A 25,798-nucleotide genomic window follows, 5' to 3' on the forward strand; every position below is an offset into this window, starting at 1 on the left:
TTGCATCTCAAAAAAAAATTAATTTCTCTTTCCCTGATTAAATGGACCTCTAAGCTCTACAGAAATGAAGTTTTTTGTTCAGTTTATCTTTTTAAGTGTGTGTGTTCTTTGGGATTTTTTTTTTATTTAGTTCATCCATGAAATGTTGCTTCCGACTGCTGTATATCACACTGCAGCCATTGCACCAGTGCATAATGAACTGCCATAATCTAATGAGCACATTAACCTTCAGAGTAATAAAAATGTGTATTTGTCTTTTATATACTGCAAATGTAATGGACATTGCCTTTCCTTCTGACCCATAACTTTGACTGTGGTTGAGTTTTAATTAGACCTATAGTTAACAGGTCAAGATTCTGTCTTTTTCTTACAACACAAGAGAAGAAAGGGACTCAGTCCTGCAAGGTGCAAGACACTTTAACTGCCACTCATTTCAATGGGAGTTCAGGGCGCTCAGCACTCTACATAGGGGTTCAGCACCTTGCTGGATCAAACCCTTAATAGTCAATGTTACTGACAAATAACAAAGGGCTAAATCAGATTCAAAAAGTTCAGGCAGAATGGGCAATATTAAAGTCAGCAATTGCCAACAGTTACAGATGTAAATGAGTTACCAGTAGTGCCCCATGCTTAGAGCAAGAAAACCTTTGGTAGCTGTGTAGTATCTCTTGGTAAATTATTACTCTTACATGGCCATGGCTGTACCTACTATTGTACCATGATGGGAGATATCTATGTACTAGCGGGTAAGGCTTTTATTTAAACACCCAGTACATTTCAAAGGGTCTGGGTTACCTACTTTAAATGGTGTGGTAATGCTTGGCGTTGGGGAGGCAGTGTGATTTGTTAGTCTCTAAGGTGCCACAAGTACTCCTGTTCTTTTTGCGGATACAGACTAACACGGCTGCTACTCTGAAACTAGTCACACTGGTTGGCGCAATATGGCACTATCCTGAGTGTCAGAAAGATGCTGGGGCTCTCTGATCCCAACTGACCTGCTGTCTTTGGTTCATTTGAAAATGGTGTTGGAACTGTAGGCTGTCACTTTCATTTGTAAGGGGTTTCCCGGCCCTGCTTGCCAGCTAGGGGGCTCTGTTAGGAAAGTGTGTGATGACCGCAGTTTGAGAAGAGCCAGCATCAAACAAGGTGAGGTGAATTGTTCCTTTGCTTTAGGGAGCAACCTGCTTTGTCTCTGTTTTTTTGTTTTTTGTTTTTTTGGGTTTTGGGGTTTTTTTTGCATTTTTGTGTGTTATTGTTCTGAATTCTAAGAAATAAAGTAGTGTTACATTGCAACTTTCCAGCAATTGTATTGTTATGTTTCTTTATCTAAATTTCTCTGTTTGCATGTCGTGAAACTAACACTGTACATTTGAGCAAATCTCTATGCTTCTTCTTACCCTTTGTCCATTTTATCGATTTACATTCTAAACTCTTTGGGGCCAGGACTGTCTGTCATTGTGTTTGTACAGTGCCTACCACAATGGATCCCTGATCTCAGCTGGAGCATTTAGGTGCCCTTGTAATATAAAAAAAATGGATTTAGAGATACTAAAAAATATTCCCATTGGCTCAGAAGTAGAGCTGGCCCAGTACTATGAAAGAAAAGGTTAAGGAATATCTGTTCAAATTTGTAAATGGATTTGCTTTGACTGCTCTCGCTAGTCCTTTTGCGTTTGCTTTCTTTGAATATTGTAGCAAAAGAATTTACTTGTAGGACCATTCACAGAAACTGAGAAGCCTAAGTGAACGCTGCCAAATATTTGCAGACAGTGAATTTTGAATTTATAAGCATGATTGTTTGCACTGGAAACTTGTTTCTAAGAATTACATGCATCTAATCAAGGAAGAGAAGCAATGTCATGTGAACTGCATGTCCAATCTTAAATTCACCAAAAAAGCTGAAGTTTTTAAAAGTAAAAATCTGACCATTGTTCTCAATAAAGTTACAAAGCTGAGATTTGTTCTCTGGAATCATTCACTGAATGATTTCAAACTAAGAATAAATGTGAGCCAATTGCAAACAAACAGATAGAAGCAAAATGTGTTAACTAAATTATTGGCCACAAATTATTCATCCACATCTACTCAAAAGTCAGTAGGAGCCTGATCCACAAATGTTTAGGCACCAAACTGCCTAAATCCCTGTACAGGGCTGGTGGAACAATTTTTATAGCAGAGGTGCTGATGATGGAAACCATGGAAACCATCTATTTGGTGTTTGTTATTACTACTTCAAGACTGGGGGCAGCAACTCCAGAATCCCTAGTTCCAGCACCACTATCCCTTTGTGGATCTGGATGCAGAGGCCCAATGCAAAGCCCGTTAAAGTCAATGGGATGCATTGAAGCAGGATTAGACTCCTTAGTTAAAAATTCCCCTTGACAGCCCTTGCACAAGGAAGTCCAATTCAAATTGCCCCTCCCTGTACTAGTATGGCAACTTGTAACACAGGTGTTTCATGCACAAACCAACATTCCATAGACTACCAAGGGATGTGTGAATCAGCACTTCACCCACTACCCTAGGTGAATCTCTTCCACTTGGCGTGTTGTACTAGGAGGGCTGTAACATCCCTTGGTGGAGGAAAGGTTGCAGCTTCTTCGCACAGCTGCAATTCACCTCCATTGGCCTTTCCACCACCAAAATCCTGTGCTCTGTGTAATGGCAGTTTATGTTGGCACACCACCAGGTGAATGTGACTCAGTGTGTAAAATTCATCCCTATGAAGAAGGCCAGTGATAGGCCTATGTACTCCTTAAGCTCCACTTAAGCACCACGGGTTTAATTTCACCCAGTGTGTCTAGTTCTCAACCTCCCCAGGTCCCGATGTAGGACCTTTAGTTACAGGAGTGCTATATAATTGAGTCATATCTGTATCTGTGTGTGTATATATCTATATCTTTATATTAACTAGCTGTCTCATATATAGATAGATATATATACACACATACAGATATGACTCAATTATATAGAACTCCTGTAACAAAAGGAGAGAGAGAGAGAGAGAGTGTGTGTGTGTGTGTGTGTCAGCTAGTTAATATAAAGATACCCTCTACTGGCACATAAGAAATAGGTAGCATTGTTCACAAGCGAGTAGATTAATTAAAGCTGTTATGCACTGAATGTGGCTTCCTGAGTCTAGCTCTCCACATCTGTTAATAATCCCTCACTAAATGAAAGGGTAACTGATTTTAGTGTGCTGAAGACACTCAAGCAGACATATAAAAGAAGAGAAAAATTGCTCTTATCATTCTTTTTATTTGTGGAGGACTCTCGGCATGGTACATTGGCAGAGTGATGTATGGCGAGATTTTCCCTGAGGAGCACCAATAGTCCTGGCATTGTTCATCTTCACTTCATATCCTGTAGATGACTTTTGCTGTGTTCACAGAGGACAAAAATCATCACTCTCCCCAACCCCCACTAAAATGCAGTTCAACGTCTTTGAGCCAAAGGAAGTACAAATAGGCAGTTTCTATTGTTTTCAGAATGGAAATTAACACTCTGAATTTAAGTTCTCAAAGGCACACTTCAATGACATTGAGAGTGAATGTTTCAACGTTTTACTTACATTAAATGTACATGGTTATCAAAGACAACATGTTTTCTGTGTGGAACAAGGCACTGGAAGCCAGGTCTCCTAGATTCTATTCCCATATTTGACCCTGACTCACTGTATTGCCTTAGGATAATCAAATAGTTTAACTGAGGTATACAGAGGTTTCCCATGTACCTTTATGATCCCCTGAGTACCAAGGGAATACAATGGTTCTCAAACTTTTGTATTGGTGACCCCTTCACACAGCAAGCCTCTGAGTGTGACACCTCCCCCCCCCTTATAAATTAAAACATTTTTAAAAATATTTAGCACTATTATAAATGCTGGAGGTGAAGCAGGGTTTGGGGTGGAGTTTGACAGCTCACAACCCCCCATGTAATAACCTCACAACCCCCTGAGAGGTCAAGACTCCCAGTTTGAGAACCCCTGGGATAACACCTAATTCAGAGGTGTTGTTAGGATACATTTTTTAATGGTAGAAAATACTCTTCCAGATTCTTGGATGAAATGCTCTGAAAAAGTATTATTTTTATTGCTGGAAAACAGAGCTGTTTTTAAATATTAATAATAATCAGTGTTGCCAACTTTCACTATTTAATTGCAAGGCTCATAATATTTTTTTTCTTAAAGCCCCAGATCCTGGAATTCATTTTTTTACCTGAATCTCAGCTTTAATTAAAAAAAAAAAAAAACACAGTATGGTTCTAACCCACATGATTACAGAGAAAAGGTTACAAACATAACCTGAATGCATATTAAGGGCTCAGAAACCAAAGGCAAATAAAAAGACCCCAAAGATGTATTTTTCTTTGTCTTGTGATTTTGGGGGGCTGGACTCCATTTTTGAACACTTGGGGTTGGCAATAGTGTAACAGAACCCCCAGATTGTCTACATACCTAAATTGAGTAACCACATTTTCTTATTGTTGTAACCTTCATCCTTCCTCAAACCTCATTCCCAACACCACAGAGTCTCATCTCATTGGATAGCAACTAAATTAGGCCCTGATCATACAAGGCACAAAGCTCGAACAGGCCCCAAAACCTGCACAGAGCACCATGGAAGTCAGTGGACCTCTGCATGGACATAGACATCAGCTTCTCCTGTCACTACAGGACTGAGGCCTTTGTTCCTAAATCGCATGGGGAAGGGCCCTTGCCTTTCTGTTTATAATGTACTGTGCTGCGCACACTGTAGAAGCAACAATAAATAACAGTAGCAATGATATAGAGCCAAATCCTCAGGTCCTTAGTATTTTAAGTCAAAGGAAGTTCATCTAAGTCACAACTGAGTTCAGACCTGAAGACTTGGTCCGTAATATCTTTCTCTCCTCCACCAAGTCTACTTCTCTTTGTTTCTTTTAAGAAGGAAGATGATCAGTCTGCACTTAGGGCTCCTCAGTGATTTGGGCTAGCTTCCAAGGCACTGGAAGGTATCTAAATGGTCTTTATATTATTTCTGATGTGCTGTTTACTTAGGTGGTGGCTGGAGACAACAAATAGCTCTGTTTCTTGAACATCAAGGCACAAGTGGAGTTCCAGTTAAACGAAGAACCATCACATTTCAAGTCATCTGTCATCTGCATGTGATGTTTCAAACAAGTGGGCATGACAAACTCACTCACTATTAACATATTCCTCTACTGGTTTCCTCTTCTCTATTATAGCAAACATAAACTTCTTGTCTTCACTTACAAGGACCTACCTAACTCCATCCCCCCATCATCTCTCATTCAGTATCAAAAGATTGATTTCCTCTTCCAATAAGCCCATGTTGTCATCCTCCATCACCCACATGTTAATTTTTCAAACAAGCATCTTTGTGCTTTCTCCCATGCTGCCCCTCAGTCTTTGGAGATGCTTACCATAAACATCCACAAAATTATCTCAGTATCCTCCTTCAAATCTTTCCTTAAACCTCTCCTCTGCCCTGAAACCTACAAAAACCTTGACTGCAGTTAGCCTGCTGGTGTACTGAGATAACTGCCTGCCATGCTGGCTAAGATTGTCTCATTGTTTCTTTGTACTTCCCCCTCGATCTGTCTGTCTCCACCTCTTTTCTCATGTCTTCTACTTAGATTATAAGCTCTTAGAGGAACACACTGTCTTTTTTTCTATGTTTGTGCAGCACATAGCACAGCCAGGTCCTGGTCTGTAACTAGAGCTCATAGGTTTTACAGTAATACAATAAATAATAATCATATTAAAATTACCAAGGGAATATGATGAGAGGGTTCTCTCCTGGGGGCAAACAAATAACATGTATTGACCAATGTTTCCGCTGATGGAGTTTTGATGAGCGCCACCCATGGCCAACAAGTCTATAGGACACCTAAGTATACTGGCTTTCCCTTTAACATGATTGTGTACTGCTGCATTTCTGGGTGGTTGCTTTTTTTTTTTTAATCACAGGAGCCAATCAGCATGTTTTGAATGTTTCTTAGTAACTACTAAAGGGAAACTGTGAAAGTACACATTTGGCCTTGAAAACAATATTTCAGGGGCCAGAAGGCATTTAATTCACATCATATTGCAAGGGCACCACATGTTTTGACAGGCCCTGAGAGAGGTAATTCAATGAGCATCACTTTAATGATATATGATTTAGACAGCTATTTTTTCCTTTGTCCTCTCTGTGACCCTGCTCCTTCCCCCCTTTCTTTTCAATGCCGCCACAGAGTCACTATCACAAAGATGTCAGATCTGTAGCTGACTGTGTCCTTGTTCAGTTATTCACAGGATAGAATAAACATGCAGATAGCTGCACCATTTGCAAATCAAGGCAAAGACAATTAATTAGATTCCCAGTTCTCTTCGCCTGTCCACCAGATAGGTTAGACATATTGAGCCAAGTTCATCCCTGGTGTAAGCCCATTGATGCCGATGGAGTTGAACTAGGGAGGAACTTGGATCCAGGTAGGCAAACAAAGGTTTAGTGTTTAGTGGGCTCCTACAGAGTAGTGTGACACAAGAATCCATCAATGTAACATAAGTGCACAATCCTTCCCTACTGGCCAGGCGTTTCATTGCTCCAGTGGAACATTGCCATTGTAGGAGGGAGTGGAGATCTCTGGGGGAGCGAGGGGAAGTCCTGTGGCTGATTTTGAATATCAAAGCAGAGAACTTGTACTGTATTTTGTACTCAAAGAAGAGTCAGCAGGTGTTGTGCTCATTAGACCTCTCTTGGTTAGGAAAAAGACAGACTGCCACATTTTGTAGCCGTTGGAGCTTTTTCAGGGTGTGTGGCTTCATTCCTGGATAGAATGAGTTGCAGTAATTAAGTATGGAGGTCATGAATACATAGATCGCTATGAACAGGCCAGTGTCTGATAGCGTGGGGCTCAACCTTCTAGCCAGCTGGAGACTGAAGTTGGTGGTTTTTGCCATCATATAAGCTCTGAGGAGAGGACCATATTTTTGTTCTGTATTTGTAAAGTGCCTAGCACAATGCACCTGGTTCATGTCTAGGGCTCCTATAGACTCCACCTGGATCCAGGACTGTTAAGGGGAAACTCTGAGGGGCCCTAAAACCCAGGAAGTGCCTCCCATCACCATGTGAGTGGGTTGCAGAGAGCCAGGGACTCCAGCCGGGAGGACCAGAAGCAGAGATCCCCTGGGTCAGCCTAGGTTAAGCCCTAAAAAGACATTCAGTGCTGACAGATTAATACATCTCTGTCACCTTTTGAATCAGACTGGAACTCATTTGTTAATATATCCCTGCTTAAGCCTGTAAATTATTATTATTTTTCCTAGTTAATAAACCTTTAATTAGTTTGTTACAGGACTGGCTACATGTGTTGTCTTTGGTTTAAGATCTAAGGTACAAATTGTTCTGGGGTAAGTGATTTGTCTCTTGGTACTGGAAGCAACCTGAATATTTTGTGATTTTTGGTGTAAGTGACCATTTATCACTAAGTCCAGCTTGCCTGGGTGGCAAGATAGATTGGAAAGCCCAAGGGAACTATCTGTGACTCCATGGTAAGACTGTTACACTGATCTAAGAGTTCACATTTGTTACTGGTTTGGTGAAATCAAATTCTAGAACATACTGCCACCAGTCTGGGGTATCTGCCCAGACTTTTACAATGTGCCCTGAGGTTGGCACTCTAGGCATGAACCACTCCAGACAGTGTGACAAGGCATTAGGCAACTTAAATCCTTTTATGACTCCCACCCTGTGCTAACAACAACTTCAGGCCTACAGTAGCACTGTGGACTCCAAAAGAACACTGAGGCTAATGAACAATTTAACAATCTGAAGGTAGATGTCCTTGATAGTGGAGTATCTTATAAAATAGGCATATTCACTGAAGCATGTCCCTTTTCCTACCAGCATCACTTCAGTGTTCCCTGGGTACAATTCCTCTTCAACCTGCTACTGATTTCAGATAGTCATTGATAGAGCTGGGAAATGGTGCTGTTTACATGTTGGTGCTGTTGGCATATCAACCCATCCTCTCTCCTTGGCTCTCCCAGTGGCTCTACGTAGATATTGACTAATACAGAGGATAGGTTGTGCGTTGTGATACCTAGTACATAAGGAATTTGGAGATGGAAGAACAGTTGCCCACGGGTTCAGTCTCAGAGAACTGGCTGTGAGATGGTCCAGGAGAGAGTTCTTCACTCCTTCAGCTGCTTGGAGACTAGGCAGAAGTATTTGTTGATCAACAATATGAAATACCACAGAGGTGTCCGACCGAATGAGTATGGATGAACTTCCTTTACCTATGGACAGGAGGAAGCCATCCATCACAACAGCTGTCTCGTAGCATGCTCTCTTACGCCCTTGTAAATCCACTGACTTTAGTGGAGATACTCCTTATTGTCACTGGTGTAAGTGAGAGGAAACTATTCTTGAAAGACAAGAGCACCTTCATATTCTGCACCTAAATACTGGTGTGTAATTTGATGCATGATCCATATTATTGATTATGCTTTGTACATAGACATCTCAGTCTTGATTACAAGTTTAGTTCTTCCCTGGCATGCATATTTATGGCTTATTACAGCAATCTATAACCCACTAACAACCCCACCCAGCTGCTCCCCTTCCTCTTCCTTCCTGTGACTGGAGCGGTGTTAACGGGCCACTTCACCTTGAATGGTCCCTTGAAATGTGTTAACTACTTATTCCAAACAATCTGTTCCATCTGGTATTTGGCTGTGACACTGAGTACATTTCCCAGGCCTGAAGAAGAGTTCTGTGTAAGCTCGAAAGCTTGTCTCTCTCACCAACAGAAGTTGTCCAATAAAAGATATTACCTCACCCACCTTGTCTCTCTCACATATATCTTCAGTGAGTGCTGAAAATACAGGGTATGCTTATCTATACTTAAAATAAGCAGCTAGTTGCTTGGCAACGGAGTACCAGGGCATTTTACCCATTCACCTCCGTTGGGTTTGATTATGATTTTGATGGCATCGTGGTACTTGATATTTTCAGTATCTAAAGACACACTCCTCTGCTGCTCATATATCAATCCACAGTATAATCACTGGAGGGATCCATAAAACCTTATTGTTTACAGAAGCCTAGTCAATGATACAAAAGCTACCGACACAGGATTGCATCATTGTCAGTATATTTCCGTACACTTGGGTTAAGATCAAACTGAAAGCCCCTCGCATATGCCAGTTCTCACAGGGTTGGTTTTTATCAACATCTGTGTTTGTTTATATGAAGAATAAATATTTAAATGGGGTGAAAAAAATCTAAATCTGCTGCTTTTCCCCCTGTTGCCTGAAAGAAATTCATGGAACTTTCTAGTTTGCATAAATAAGAACTTTGCGCTAGTTTCCTCAGAGGGATACTAAGTAAATTTTTTCACTTCAAATTTAACCACATAAATGGCATTCCCAATTATAATGTATCTTTGTGATCCAGAAAAAAACAGCCAGGAGGCATGGGAGATGCTAACCACTGATGCTCAGAATGGGAAATGAAGGAGGTTATTACTACAATTATTATTTGTAATATGTATTACTAGTAGGCTTAGAGACCCTAACCAACATTGGAATCCCATTGTACTAGGCACTTCACAAACCCATAGTAAGAGACAATCCCTGTCTCAGAGGGCTTACAGTCTAAATAGACAAGAAAAACAAATTGTGGGGGGAAGGGTAAGTGCCATTAGAACCATTTTAGAAATGTGGGAATGAGGTACACACTGTAGTGGAGAGGCAAATACAATATAGCAATGAGACACCCTGATGTTAAAGAACTCATGAGTTTTAAGATGCACTCCCATGAGACTCTGACAGCTTTGTTTGTTCCCTATGCTTATTGGATATATCGTATGGTATCATGAGATTTCACGATAAGTCTAGCAAAGATTTACAATCCCTATTCCTCTCTCTGAAATTACTCTTCTTATGTCAATACTGAACAAACATTCAAAGGAACATAACATGTCCATCAGAGTCTGTGATGAAACTCAACGTTTAAATGCAAATTGATGTTTTTTAAATTGCCAGATTTATATCTTCCTTTCTTTGGGAAATAAGCTACATGCAAATTTTTTGCCACATTTTGACCTTTTACCATTTACTTTTTCCTAACACAGAACGCTAAATGAATTCCTCTTAATTGCACGCGCATTGTTAACATGCTGCAAGAATTTGAAAATGCCATTTCGGTACCTGCCAGTACATCTGTGTGGCAGAATTAAGTATAGAAACCTGGGCAAATTTGAAATCCAATCACGGAACAATCTGAAGACACACAAGCACCCTGTGATGAAGCAGTTATACCAGCTGAGACTCTTGCTGTTCTCAGCACAGTGTGGATTTATCAAGAACAAATCATGCGAAGCCAACCTAACTTCCTTCTTTGACAGGGTTACTGGCCTAGACGATAGGAGGGAACTAGACATGAGATCTTGATTTTAGTAACACATTTGACACAGTCTCGAATGACATTCTCATAAGAATATGAGGGAAATGTGTTCTGGATGAAATTCCTACAAGGGGGGTGCACAACTGATTGAAAGACTGTACTCAAAGAGTAGTTATCAATGGTTTACTGTCACACTGTGAGGACATACTCAGTAGGGTCCAACAGGGGCCAGTCTTGTGTCTGGTACTTTTCAATATTTCCATTATTGACTTGGATAATGGAGTGGAGAGTATGCTTCTAAAATCTGTGGATGATACCAACCTGGGAGGGTTTGCAAGCATTTTGGAGTACAGGATTAGAATTCAAAACAACCTTGGAAAATTGGTCTGATTTCAAAGAAAAGTGCAAAGTGCTTCACTTAGGAAGGAAAAATCAAATTCACAACTACAAAATCGGAAATAACTGGCTAGATGGTAATACTGGTGAAGAGGATCTGGCAGTTAGATTGGATCACAAATTGAATGAGTCACGAATGTGATGTGATTGTGATAATGGCTAATATCATTCTGGGGTGTATTAACAGGACAGCAAAGGTTAAAAAAATGGGTGTGTTTCTTCTTGAGAAAACAAGATTGAGCAGGGGACCTGATAGCAGTCCTCAGTAAGTTAAGTTCTGTTTGCAGAATGAAGCCTTACTCTTTGTTAACAGAAATGACAAGGAGGCTCAATGCAGGTGGCTGTCTTTGCCGGGTTGGGGTCTTGATTAGAGCCAACACTACCATAGAATAATGAAGAATGATTCTTTCATATTCCTTACCCAGGTACCCATTAACACCCGCATAAACAGGGTTCAAAAGTGAATGTAAATGCCTCTGTATCAAAATAATGATTTACCCCCATGTTACACTGGTGTAAGTGATTGCACAGGGAAAGGGAAGGGAAAAATCTGACCCTGAATATTTTTATCCTAAACTGAGGATATTTTTCAGTTCCAGAAATAACCATGCACCATGTCTGCTAACTATGATTGCATTTCCTTCATAGAATCATAGAATATCACGGTTGGAAGGGACCTCAGAAGATCATCTAGTCCAACCCCCTGCTCAAAGCAGGACCAATCTCCAACTAAATCATCCCAGGCAGGGCTTTCTCAAGCTTGACCTTAAAAACTTCTCAGGAAGGAGATTCCGCCACCTCCCTAGGTAACCCATTCCAGTGCTTCGCTACCCTCCTAGTGAAAAAGTTTTTCCTAATATGCAACCTAAACCTCCCCCACTGCAACTTGAGACCATTACTCTTTGTTCTGTCATCTAGAACCACTGAGAACAGTCTAGATCCATCCTCTTTGGAACCCCCTTTCAGTTAGTTGAAAGCAGCTATCAAATCCCGCCCTAATTCTTCTCTTCTGCAGACTAAACAATGCCAGTTCCCTCAGTCTCTCCTCATAAGTCATTATGAGGCTGGTGTGGCAAGAGCCTTAAAACACAATGTAGCCTCCCATTTCCTATCACATTCTCTAATTCTCAAGTGGGGAATATCAGAACTACTTTAGTGTAAATCTCTCACTAATAAAGTAAGTTCATTGCTAGCAGTTACTTTGTTCCATTATTGTCTCCAATATTGCATACATTAAGTACAAATATTCTGTTATTATCATTCCTAGAATTTTCCTAATAGAAAATATTATTTGACCTGAGCAGTTGCCGAAATTTGGGATTTAATGAGGTGTTTCACTAAGGAGGAGAAATTGATGTTGGAGACAAGCACGATTGCACAAAAGAAATACCTATTTACAAAGAATGTATAATGTCCTGTTTCCTTGTACACAGCAGGAATCAAACAGGAGACAGTTTCTTGACTCACAGTTCTAAGCCTCTTTTCAGACAGCACTCAGACAAAAAACTCTCTTTCTAGGCTGTTCTCAGAGTCATGTTCCCATGCTTGTTTTGACTGTGTCCTTGGTGTCCTGCTATTTCTCTCCAGCTTTTCTTACTTCTCTCACAGAGACCAACACACACGTCCACCAAACTATACACAGAAAATGCATCCACCCACATGTCCTATTGGTTTGGGCAGTGACCGGTGCCTGTGTTTTGAGTAGAGGCTGCTTTATCTGCTTCCACAAAGGATCTTAATTGTTTCTTATTTATCTATAATGAAGGGTGACTGTTACACTCACCAATTTCAACAGGGGTTAGCCCAACCCATAGCAATATATTTCAAGAGTTAAAGATGAAGGAAGAAGGTTATCTTCGGACTCCTTATAATTCATCACAAACCCCAATTAATTCACACCATTCACACTGTATTAGTAGTATAGATGGAAAGGATCACCTGCGATATAGTAGTTTCACTCATACCAATTCAGCCACATATGTTGTGCCCAAAATATCTGACGTCTGTTTTTCCAAGTGCCATCTGTGCATACAAAATATCAGGCTATTGCATGCCAAGCTAACCATTTTCAAGGATGGATATACCCATATGCAGTGGGGGCAAGAATGTTCTTGTTGGGCAAAAATTGCACTGGTCTATCTTGTCATGAGACCTTTGTAAAATAAGTAATGGTTTTCTTCACAAAAGGGTGAAATTCACCCCTGTGCACTGTGCCTGGAGAAGGTCTAGGCAGCACTGAAGTTCCTAATGCCCTAATTTGAGGGTTTAAGTGAGAGTTAAGATGGCTTGGTGCTAGCTCTTTGTAAAGGGGCAAGTTTCACTCAACAGGGGCAGTATTTTTTCTAGACTCCCCAAACTAGAGGCTCACAGGGCCTAAAACCAAATGTTCGATAATTCCATGGCATCTTGCTACATCTGGCTCCTGGGACCACAATTTAACAATAGGCCAAGTTATATCCGTTGTGCCATTTAGAAGTAAGCTGGATAAATCCTGGGTAAGTATAAGGGGAATATATTGAAGGGAACAATCCTGCCCTGATGGAAGGACAGGCTAGATGATTTAGCTGAGGTCTTACCGTCTCTAAGTTCCACGGTTTTCAGTCAGTGCCTCTGCCTCCCTCCTCCTTCTCTAAAATAAATGCTTTCCTAGATGAACCTGCACTAATATATTTTTCTCTCCTCCCATTTATCTTCTCCTCATTACCTCCCTCACTTCATGTTGCTATTGCCTTCTTAGCAGAGTCCTCAAGGGATGAGAGTCATCTCTTTATCACTCCCGGGCATTCCCAAGGTGTGCCAAGCCACTAGCCCACCTAGTTTGTTTTATACTGATTTCCTTCACTGATTGGCACTACTACATCACCATAGTTCAGTCATATTCTCAATCAGATAAGCATCTCAGCCATTTTCTGTTGGCTTTGTAATACCACAGTTCTACTTTCTTGAGGCCCCCGGCCACAAGATCTCATATACAAGAACCCCCACTATCTTCAACAGAATTTCTAGATGCTTAAAGGTTTGGGTCCAGGCAGTATAACAAGTATGGCAGGAAGTAACAGAAATAGCTGTCAATTGGGGGAGCCCATTGAAATCAATGGAAATTTTCCATTGACTTCAATGGGTTTTGAAGTTAGGCTCTGCGATAATATCCCTTCATGTGCACTTACTTTAATAAAGCTAATGAATATAGTCCTACAAATACTCACTACTCTTATGATAATAAAAAGTACTACCTGCAATTATCCCCTAACTGCCTGTGCTTATGGGATATGATGCTCAAATCTATTGCATTTGCTGGAAAGTCAAAATATAATATAAAAGATGTGTCATGTTCTTTGCTGACTGTGGTGGGTGAGGACCCCACTGAGTCCCCACGAGACCACAATTTGGGCTGCTTAGAGAGTCCTTCCCCTACTTGTGGCATACAAGGAATTCTCTAAATAAAACAAACAAGAAGGTTATTTTCCTCTCCCTGAGTTTGCTGTAAATTACTTAAATAAACCGCCTTCTCCAGAAAACTTAAAACACTGTTGCAATTCCCAGTCTGCTCCTGATCTAACCTAGACAGGGAGATAATTCCCTAATAAATTCTATAGATTGGTTTAAAAATTACAGAAAGGAGACCATTTGTATTGAACAATGTAGACTTTTGATCAATTTCACTAGACATTTCCACCCCATTGAATTCCATAGGCTCTTTTTTTTTTTTTTGGTAATGATTGGCATGGGAAGGTGTAAGTAGAGTAAGACTCAGGAAAATGCTCTAAAAATAAATCACAAGTTTATCAACTTAATAAGCAGATTCCTCAGCTGGTGCGAATTGGAGTAATGCCATCAAAGTCAATGGAGCTATACCAATTTCTCCAACTGAGGATCTGACCCGATACGCTTTAAACTGAGCACTCTATTCCCGCCCACTGTGATTTTTTAAATAGCTATAAAAGCAATAATGCATGACCTAGCACAGGATTCTATTGTGTTATGAGGTGTTAGAATTGCAGACTTCCCAAGTAGTATAGCCCTTGGGGGGGAATATAGACTTGCTTAAAAGAGAGAAAATGTGCAGAACTGGATTTTATACATGCAATGGATGGTTGAAGCCCTTGTGGATTCACTGCAGGCTTTACATTTTTGTCTTTGGTCCAAGAGTTTGCACCTGTTCCACTCTGTGTGTGTAGCCCATAAAGTACCATATTCGATCATTATAAAAAAATGATGAGGCTTAACTGCGTTGTATTATTGTTATCCCTGGCCAGTTTCAAACTTGAACGTAAAATTAGCAAAATATGTGTTAATTATGAAAAGACAGTTTAAAAATTCTCCATAGACATTTCTGTCAGATGTCATATAAAATATGCTATCATCATCATCATCACTCTGCCATAACTGCACATCCAGCTTTCACCAATAGGGCTGGTCAACAAACATTTTCAATGGAAAATTGGGTTTTCAGCTAAATGAAACATTTCATGGAGCATTGCTGCTTCTCTTCCAAAATGTTTGGATTTTTTTAGTTTGAAAACCAAAAACTCTGAAATTGAAAATTTGAGGGGGGGGGTTGGTTGCTGAAAATGTAAACACTTTTGGGTTTAGGCTTTCTGCTTTTCGATGAAAAGTCAATATTCAAAAGAAAACAAACAAAAACAAAAAGCCAATATTTTCTGGCCAGCTCTACTCACTAGCCTTTGATGATAATTGTTCAATAGTTTACCTTCCACCTCAGGAGTTTATTGGAACCCAAACAAGCGGAACACAGAAAGGGAGCTCTGTCCACCTCCAATTTATCTCTGCCCTCTATCCACCCACATTCTTGCTAGGAGGAGTATCTGGAATGCTAGGACAGTGCTCGGTGCCCGACTCAGAGCCAAGAACTAAGTAGTTCTTACCTGGCTGAGCAGTGAGGTGGTCTCCCTGACATTGCAGATGAACACAAGGGCACAGAGTGGCCCACAGTTAGTACAGATGTGGCCAGCTCCTCCAAGGCTTAAGTATCCTTAACTCCATAGCACTCAACATCTCAGATGTCAGAATGTTTCATTTCAATTGAAAATGTCAAAATATTTCTTCTTGGTTTGTTGAAATGACCCCAAACGACTTTCCAAATCTTTTTTTTTTTTTTTACAATTTCCATTCTGTGTAAAATTTCAACTTTTCATCCTGGTTTGAGATAAAAATGAATGTTGGAACTTCCCATGGGAGAGAAATTCTGAATTTCTCTCAATTCTGGCTATGACCTATAAAGCCCTATATGAGTCAGCGACCTGCCTACCTGAGAGATTGCCTCTCTCCCTAGGCCATACTGCCACCGCTCTGGTCAGCAGGGATATGTAAAATGAATCTCAATCTCTGTCTCTATGAAAGAGAGAGGGTGGTTGGCAGGGAGTTCTTTTTGAGGGCTCCAAGTGTCTTGAACTTGCTTCTCTTTGTTCCAAACTAGCCTAAATGGTTGTGACCTTTTAGTAGGGTGACCAGATGTCCCGATTTTATAGGGACAGTCCTGATTTTGGGGTCTTTTTTTTAATATAGGCTCCTATTACCCCCACCCCCTGTCCCGATTTTTGACATTTGCTGTCTGGTCCCCCTACCTTCTAGGCATCCTGCAAAATACATTTGTTGAGTGTGTCTTTGGAGAGGGCTGAGGGTGTGCTTCCCATAATGATAAAGGGGTGGGGACAAGCTTCTGTAGGCGTCTGGTTGGCTGAGTTCCTATTGGAATGCAAAAAGAACGAGGAGTACTTGTGAGACTAACAAATTTATTTGGGCATAAGTTTTCGTGGGCTAAAACCCACTTCATCGGATGCAAATTTGTTAGTCTCTAAGGTGCCACAAGTACTCTTCATTCTTTTTGCTGATGCAGATTAACACGGCTACCACTCTGAAACCTATTGGAATGGTTATTTCAGTTTATCGGGATTTCAGCATATTGTATAATTAGTGAATGTGTTGGAATGCCTTGGATAGGCACCTTTTCATAGTTTAAAATCTAAATGAATACATAAAATGTATGGGACATTTCTGTAAGAAACTTTGTGATTTGTTGCCCACAGTCCACCATGACTTACTTTCACTCTCCAAAAACAGACATGCCTAACTTCCTCTCAAGGGCTGTAGGTTGTATGGCCCATCACAATAAAAAATGACATGGGTAGAACTACCCCCAGAGGGCATCCAAGCACTGTTAGCCAAATTCTTCCCTCTGTGGATCTGTCTACATTGTACACTAAGCCTGGACTCTCACTCAGGTTTGAGCCCCAACCCTTCTTCCATCCACACACAAATCAGTTTTACTCAGGTCAGCATGCACTCAAGTTTTAGGGGATGGGTCAGAGCCTGAGTCCTGCTATGACTCAATTCCAAGCCTATTCATTCTTCAGTGTGAATGAAGCTCAAACCACAGACCCAAGTCAGAAGGACTGCACTGTGCAGCATGGATGTGTTAGCACGGCTGTGAGACCCAGGTCCAGCAACTGTAAACCCAGGTTTGCAATGCAATGTGGACACTCAAGCGTGGGACTGGAAACACCAACTCCACAAGCCTGAGTTCCATAGACCCAGGTTTACAATGCAATGTAGACAAACTCTGTGACAGCAAAGCAAATCCAAAGTAATTCTGTTAACAACAGTGGAGTTGCTCTGGATTTTCTAGGGATTAGAATATGACAATTAAAAAAATGTGTTTCTTTAATTTGGGGGAGGGAGACAGGGAAGTAGATAGAAAAAAGCTTGTTTTGTTTCCTGTGGCATGTTTTTCATTCTAGGGCACATCTGCCAGATGCAAGATGAGATGGAAGGCTTATGTCCTGTGGAGGAGTTGCCTTACCAAAGGATGTGTTGATAACTATAACAGGTAGCTGTGGTTAGTCAGATGTGCAAAAGTCATTTTAAGGATTCACTTCAAAGTTACATGTTATTATCCATTGCAGGTTTGTACATTTTACCCTTCAGCACAGTGAGAAACTCTTTCCACAGACATATAGAAGTTAGGGATCATAGTTAGGGACGATCACCTAATCCATTCCTATCAGTGTAGAATTCTTCCTATTTCCTAGTGATTTATGCATTCTAGTATTAAATGTCTCAAGTGATGGGGCTTCAGATGATTATTCCAATCTAATTGCACTCGTAGTAAGGAAGATTTTTTTTCCTGATTGTCAGCCTAAATTGAATTTTTTTCTTAACTTTAGTTTCTATTGCAATTAGATGACTCTTTACTACCCTAATCAATTTATCTTCTTTTTTCCCCAAAAAACCTAATAGATGACAAATCAATGGAAGAAAAAAATCCCCAACAACTAGGAATGGGCCAACCAATATGTTTAGTTATTTCCTCACTATCATATATTGGTACTGTAGAAACTCCCATATCGTCTCTCATTAATGGACAGAGACATTTACCATTTTATTGAAAGATACAATAGTATCAATATTGTAAGATAGTGCACAGTCCCCTTTATCCAATGGAGATTCCGGGTAGATAAAGTACATATATTGAACAGAATCACATATCATGGAATTTTAACTTATGAAATCTATTTATCTATATTTTGTTTATGGCTGAAAGATGAATAAGAATTATTATTCCTACAAAACTCTACAGTGGAATAGCCAAGATAATAATCTGGACAGTCAATATCCTCCTGGGAGATATTTCTGCAACCTAAAGTGAAGTCCGTGTAAGGTAAAATATTCCTCTTCACTTTGTGCTGAGTTAGAAAGTTGTTACTTTGGAAGCAAGCATCATAAAATTTAAATATCATGGGCTTCCTTGACATTGTGATTCATGATGCAAATAATGGCACCATTAAAAAAGAGTGGAGTAGGTAGCCCATTCTGTTGCAAAGTCTAGGATTAGGGATGCTTGTAATATGACAACAAGACATCAGTGCAAATATATCGCCCTCCAGCTGAGTGGAGATGGAAGACGTAGGGGATGGAGCAGTTTGTTAGCATATGATGTGGCATTATCGAGGCTATTGAGAGGTTAACTCAATGAGAGGTGTTGTGATGCCTAATGTGGTAGGATTAAGCATGCTAATGTGATATTTCTAAATTCTGAGTGTATCATGAAAAATTGCAGAGACCTTTTCCACTTTTGCCTGAGGCAGTATGAGAAACCGACATTTCATCAGGCTAAAACCTTTCTTCTGAGGTCACCATGTAAACAGTTAATGAAGCAGAAACACTCAGGGGATTCATTGACTGAGCATATTTAGATGTGTTCTATATAAATGTTCAATTGGAAGCAGTGAAATTGCTCCACTGATGCTTTAAAGAAACTGTGGACATTGTACCCTTTCCATATTAAATGAGGTGTTCATAATTAATTTCTTATTTTCTAAGCCAATGTAACAGTTTGACTATAACTTTTATTAAGCATAACAAAGTTAAAAGAGGGGGGAAAGCCTAGAGGTCACAAAGTACTTGGTACAATATAGAGTGGAGCTAGGAGTTATTGCTGCACTAGAGCCTGGTAATGTTTTTTTTCAATTTTCTGTGGAGTTAACGTTTTTGTCTCTTATAATTAGTTACCACCAAATGCTGCAGAGTATTGCGTGGAAACAACCGAGACAGTCTTCTTGGAAGCAATGGGTCAATGTAGGAAATGCCTTAATCTTGCAGGGTGCGCTGACAGGGTGCTATCAGCAGCACCCTGATCACTGATATTGCTGCAGCCTGGAGAAGGCCGCAGGCCCAGCTGAGGGCAGTTATACAGTTTCTGGTGGGGGGATTGTGAGCATCTGTGTGACAATCGCAGAGCTAACAAAGTAATTGGGGAGAATATAAGGAGAGGAAACAGGAAGCAGTTCACAAGGAAGCTCAGAGGGTGAGCCTGGGATGGGGAGTGAGGGCTTCAGGGAAGCCTGTGTTGCATGGTATTGTTATGTAAGAGGGAAATAAATGCACACCTTGGTGAGAGATCAATGCCCTGGTGTGCATTTGTGACTGCAAAACCATCGCAACTGGCCAGGCAGCGAGGTTCACCAGGTAGCGACGGACTCCAATAGTCATAGTGTGTCCCTCAATGAATAACTAATGATTCCTCACACATGCAGTTCAAATAGTAGGCCCCAATTCTGCAAAAACGTATGCATACATGAACTTTATGAACCCTCAGTAGTCCCTTTGAAATCAATAGGACCATTCACAGTGTGTAAATTTAGTGCCTGCATAATTCTTGGTAGGATTGAAGCCTTAATGATTCACATGTTGCTAGCAATCCATTATAAAAGTAGTCACCATTTATACTGAGGATGCATTTATATATGGTTTATAAATGGTTAATACATGAGGAATAGATGTTTTAATAATAATTAATTGTTATGGAGGCCAACAAGTTAACAATTTGCTTATAGTGATGATGCATAAACATTCAAAATACCTTTCCCTTATACCATTATAACTATCTATAACACATTTATCATGTCTGTAACAAGCTGATAAGATCTCTTACTCGTTTATTAACCCTTTATAAACTATTTATAAAAGTAGCCTTAGCACGAAGTGTGAACACTATTCTTTTGCTGTGCAAAGTATAAACTAAAATAACGTAAGACAACAATAGACACTTTAATATACCACATCAACATTATTAGAACATAAAATACAGGGAAAATAGTCTAAGACATTACCTCTTTAGATAGATAGATAGATCTGAGGGGCAGTAGTTTCCTTCAGGTTTAGTTAATCAGTTTATTTCAGGCCAGTCAGTGCTATAAGAAAAATCTGTTGGTTTTCAAGAAATTTTGATCCATCTGTCACAAAAGTCCTCTGGTTTCTATTTGAAGAAATATGCAATCTGTTCCATTAACAAAATGGCTTAAGTAGTTTCCTCCTTGCATGCATACTAAACCCAGTTGACAGGTGGATATTTTGACCTATGCTTGGTGCAAGCACTGAGTCATTTAGGTAAGCATATGTCTCCACAAAGAAAAGAAAGACAGACACTAATTAAAACCTGGGTAAGTCATCTGGAAGACTGGTGGCACACTCTGGCATTTGTTAACACAATACAAAAGTCACTAATTATAGTAGTATTGTTAGTGCCAAAGTAGTTATAACAGCCTGTCAGTGCTGCATTATAAACCACTATATTCAGGTGTTCATAACTCACCCATAAAAATTCAAATAAGGCTGAAACTTGGCATACATGATCTCAGTTTAGAAGCTCATTTCTTTAACAAATTGGTAGAGAGGGGGAAGAAAGGGAATATTTGACACTTTAAAAACTATGTATAAAAAAACCCTCAGTGGTTAGAAAATCTTATGTTCAACACCACTAGTACTGCAGGAATTCTTCTGGACTGTCAGTGGAACTAATAAAACTACTTCTCTGTGATGTATTAAAACCAGAACCAAAATACTTTTAGAGACCGTGGGCTAATTTAATCTTTCAGTTGGACCATTAGAAACTTGGAGTAACTCTGTTGACTTTTGTCTGCATCCGAGGGTGCTGAGGGAGTTGGCTGATGTGATTGCAGAGCCATTGGCCATTATCTTTGAAAACTCGTGGTGATCAGGGGAGGTCCTGGACAATTGGAAAAAGGCAAATATAGTGCCCATCTTTAAGAAAGGGAAGAAGGAGAACCTGGGGAACTACAGACCAGTCACCTCACCTTAGTCCTGAGAAAAATCATGGAGCAGGTATTCAAGTAAACCATTTTGAAGCATTTGGAGGAGAGGAAGGTGATCAGGAACAGTCAACATAGATTCACCAAGGACAAGTCATGCCTGACCAACCTGATTGCCTTCTATGATGAAATAACTGGCTCTGTGGATATGGGGAAAGCGGTGGATATGATATATCTTGACTTTAGCAAAGCTTTTCAAATGGTCTCCCACAGTATTCTTGCCAGCAAGTTAAAAAAGTATGGATTGGATGATGGACTATAAGGTGGATAGAAAGCTGGCTAGATTGTCAGGCTCAATGGGTAGTGATCAACGGCTCGATGTCTTGTTGGCAGCCGGTATCAAGCGGAGTGCCCCAGGGGCCGGTCCTGGGGCCGGTTTTGTTTAACATCTTTATTAATGATCTGGATGATGGGATGGATTGCACCCTCAGCAAATTCGCAGATGACACTAAGCTGTGAGGGAGAGGTAGATATGCTGGAGGGTAGGGATAGGGTCCAGAGTGACCTAGATAAATTCGAGGATTGGGCCAAAAGAAATATGATGAGTTTCAACAAGGACAAGTGCAGAGTCCTGCATTTAGGATGGAAGAATCCCATGCACCGCTACAGGTTGGGGACCAACTGGCTAAGCAGCAGTTCTGGGGATTACAGTGGATTGAGAAGCTGTATATAAGTCAACAGTGTGCCCTTGTTGCCAAGAATGCTAACGGCATATTGGGCTGCATTAGTAGGAGCATTGCCAGCAGATTGAGGGATGGGAAGGATAGCTCAGTGGTTTGCTCGTTAGCCTGCTAAACCAAGGGTTGTGAGCTCAATCCTTGAGGGAGCCATTTGGGGATTTAGCAGGGGATTGGTCCTGCTTTGAGCAGGGGGTTGGACTAAATGACCTCCTGAGGTCCCTTCTAACCCTGTTATTCTATGATTATTCAGCACTGGTGAAGTCACATCTGGAATATTGTGTCCAGTTTTGGGCCCTCCACTACAGAAAGGTTGTGGACAAATTGGAGAGAGTCCAGTGGAGGGCAATAAAAATCATAGAGGGCTGGGGCACATGACTTATGAGGAGTGGCTGAGGGAACTGGGCTTATTTAGTCTGCAGAAGTGAAGAGTGAGGGGGGATTTGATAGCATTCAACTACCTGAAGGGGGGTTCCAAAGAGGATGGAGCTCAGCTGTTCTCAGTGGTGGTAGATGACAGAACAAGGAGCAATGGTCTCAAGTTGCAGTGGGGGAGGTCTAGGTTGGATATTAGGAAACACTATTTCACTAGGAGGGTGGTGAAGCACTGGAATGGGTTACCTAGGGAGGTGGTAGAATCTCTGTCCTTAGAGGTTTTTAAGGCCAGGCTTGAGAAAGCCCTGGGTGGGATGATTTGGTTGCTGTTGGTCCCGCTTTGAGCAGGGGGATTGGACTAGATGACCTCCTGAGGTCTCTTCCAACCCTAATCTTCTATGATTCTATGATTTCTGGTATCTCTTTTGTGATCAGGATCCAGGGGTCCTCCACATGCCTATTACTACATGTGGTGTACTTCATCCAGTGCATCAAATGCCCCAACAGCAACCATGTAGGTGAAACAAGACAATCACTATGCTCCCAAATGAACTCACACAGGAGAATGATAAATGACAGAAACACCTGTGGGTGAACATTTTTCACAAAGTGATCACTCTATATCTGACCTATCAGTCCTCATCCTCAAAGGAAACCTGCATGACACTTTTAAAAGACAAGTCTGGGAGCTTAAATTCATAACTTTGCTAGACATTAAAAATCATGGACTGAATAGAGACACTAGATTTATGGCTTGTTACAACAATCTATAACCCAATAACAACGCCCTCCCCAATTGTTTCCCCCCCACACACTTCCTTTCCTCCCTATGACTGGAAGCCTGTTAACAGCCCACTTCACCTTGAATGGTCCCTTGAAAAATGTGTTACCCACTTATGCTAAACGATCTGTTCAAACCTTATATTTAGCAGTGAGACTTTGAGTTAGTTTCCCAGACCTGAAGAACACCCCCATGTAAGCTCAAAAGCTTGTCTCTTTCACCAGCAGATGTTTGTCCAATAAAAGATATTACCTCACCAACCTTGTCTCTCTAAGGTTTGATAATGTCAAGTCTGTCCATGGGAAGGAAGGCCTTGGATGCCAAGGAATCCCAGGATGGTCCTATACATCATATGTTCTGTATGAGAGTCAGTGTGGATTTGTCCACATTCAACTGTAGACCCAAGTCCAAGAACAGAGAAAGCACTGTCCATGTGGTGGACAAGACCTCTTGGTATGACCGAACCTGGAGTAGCCAATTATGAGGTATGGGAATACTACAATTGCCTGACGATGCAGGTAGGGAGCCACCACTGATAGAACTTTTGAAAACACTCTCAGAGCCAAGGACAGACCAAATGTGAACATCTGATACTGAAAATGATGTTGGCCTATGACAAAACTCAGGAACCTTTTGGGAGATGGGGGTATCACTATGTAGAAATACTCATCTGGAAGGTTGGAGAGCCAAAAACCAATCCCCAGAATGTGGAGATGGAGTTATAGCTGCCAGAGTCACCATCCTGAACTTTTGAGGCCTCACAAATTTGTTTAGAAATCTTAAGTCTAAGGTTGGTCTCCACCCTCCATTTTTATTCAGTACGAGGAAATACCTCCAATAGAATCCCCTTCCCCTGTGTTGAACGGAGACCAGTTTATTGCTCCTACATAAAGAAGGGAGTTTATTTCCTGTCTTGCCAGGAACTCGTCTGAGGGGTCCCTGAAAAGGGATGGGGAAGGGGAACAATAAGGAGGGAAGGAGGTAAAATGGATGGTGTAGCCTGATGGTATTACTTCTATCACCCATTTGTGCAAGATGATACATTCCCATGTTTGCTAGAAATGGGAGAGTCTGTCTCCAAATGGTGGGAGGTGGGCAAAATGTTGAAGCTGGCAGACTAATGGCAGGTTGAACCCTCAACCATCCCATCAAAACTGACGCTTCAATGTTGAAGTCACATCAGGTGGGTTAGAGGGTCTCTTTCTCTGGTACCTGTGTCTCTTTCTAGGAGGTTCAATAGGTCTCTGAAACCCAGAGAATTGCATCGCATGTGATCTTTGAGCCATTTGCTATCTACTAAACTTTCTGTGGTTTGTAGGAGTGTTGATGCCTAATAAATGTAATGTTCCCCTGGAATCTTTAAGGGTATGTAATGACTTGTGAGTATTCCCCATGAACAACTTCAGTCCTTAATATAGAAGGTCCTCTACCATATTCTGGCCTTCTCTAGGGAAACCAGAAAACTGTAACCAGGAAGCCCTGAATATCACCACTGTTGTAGAGAGGGAATGTGTATCCACGGCATCAAGAGCTTCCTGAAGAGATGTCCTGGCCAGTAATTCTACCTCAGCAATAAAGACCTGAAATTGTTCCCTTTGGTCTGCAGGAAGATGTTGAATAAATTAACCAAATTTTGTATAATTTCTGAAGTTGTATTTGGCCATCAGTGCCTGGTAATTTTCAATGCAAAGTTGTAGGGTTGTTAATGAATACATTTTTCTCCCCAGGCCCTTCTGATGTCTGTCATACAGGGCGGGCTTATATTGATGCTGTTTGCCCCATTCATTCACTCCATCAACCACCAAAGAGCTGGGTGTAGAGTGAGAAAATAAGAACTCACAAGAGCTGGCAACCTCAGTACCCCCTCCTATTAAAAACAAATATTTTGTTTACCAAACTCATGCCTGCACCATTATTCTGTTTGTGCTAACCTGCCAATTAGAAAATTGAAAGGTCTGATAACAATACATTGTACATGAGGGCTCTGTTTATTTGACAAGATCAGTGTCTTTTTATGCCATTGGAAGCTTGACGAAGCCATGGAAAGTCTGACAGTTAGCACGACTCATTTTTCCCCCCCATCTGGTCAGTGAAAACGTCTTTTATTAGAGATGGTCAAAAACTGATGGGTTGCATGAAAAAATTCAAAACTTTCAAATCTTTCAATATTAAACAAACAAAACCAGGTTTTTGGGGGGAGAGGGCTGTGATTAGTTTCTGTTTGTTTTCCCCATTCTCCCTCTTTTTTTCCCCTTTCCTTTTGCCCTTTTTTTTTTTCTGACTTTCCATTTCCCCACTGAAAAAACAGAGGAAAAGGAAGAGAAAAGTAAAAGAAAGGGGAGGAAAACAACAAAAAACCAAAATGTTGCTTTTCAGTTTCAAAAAACGAAAAATGGAGTTTTCAGTTTCTGATTGAAAATGCTGAACATTCTGAAAATCTGAAGTTTCCACCCAAAAATAAAATCATTTTTGAAAAAAGGGCCATTTTTGTCAATAAAAGGTTTGTAAAGAAAAAAAATTGATCAGCTCTACTCCTTTCCCTGCCCC

This window comes from Terrapene carolina, unplaced genomic scaffold (genome assembly GCF_002925995.2).
Source record: "Terrapene carolina triunguis isolate 2854851 unplaced genomic scaffold, T_m_triunguis-2.0 Scaffold69, whole genome shotgun sequence".
In the NCBI taxonomy this organism is placed as follows: Eukaryota; Metazoa; Chordata; order Testudines; family Emydidae; genus Terrapene; species Terrapene triunguis.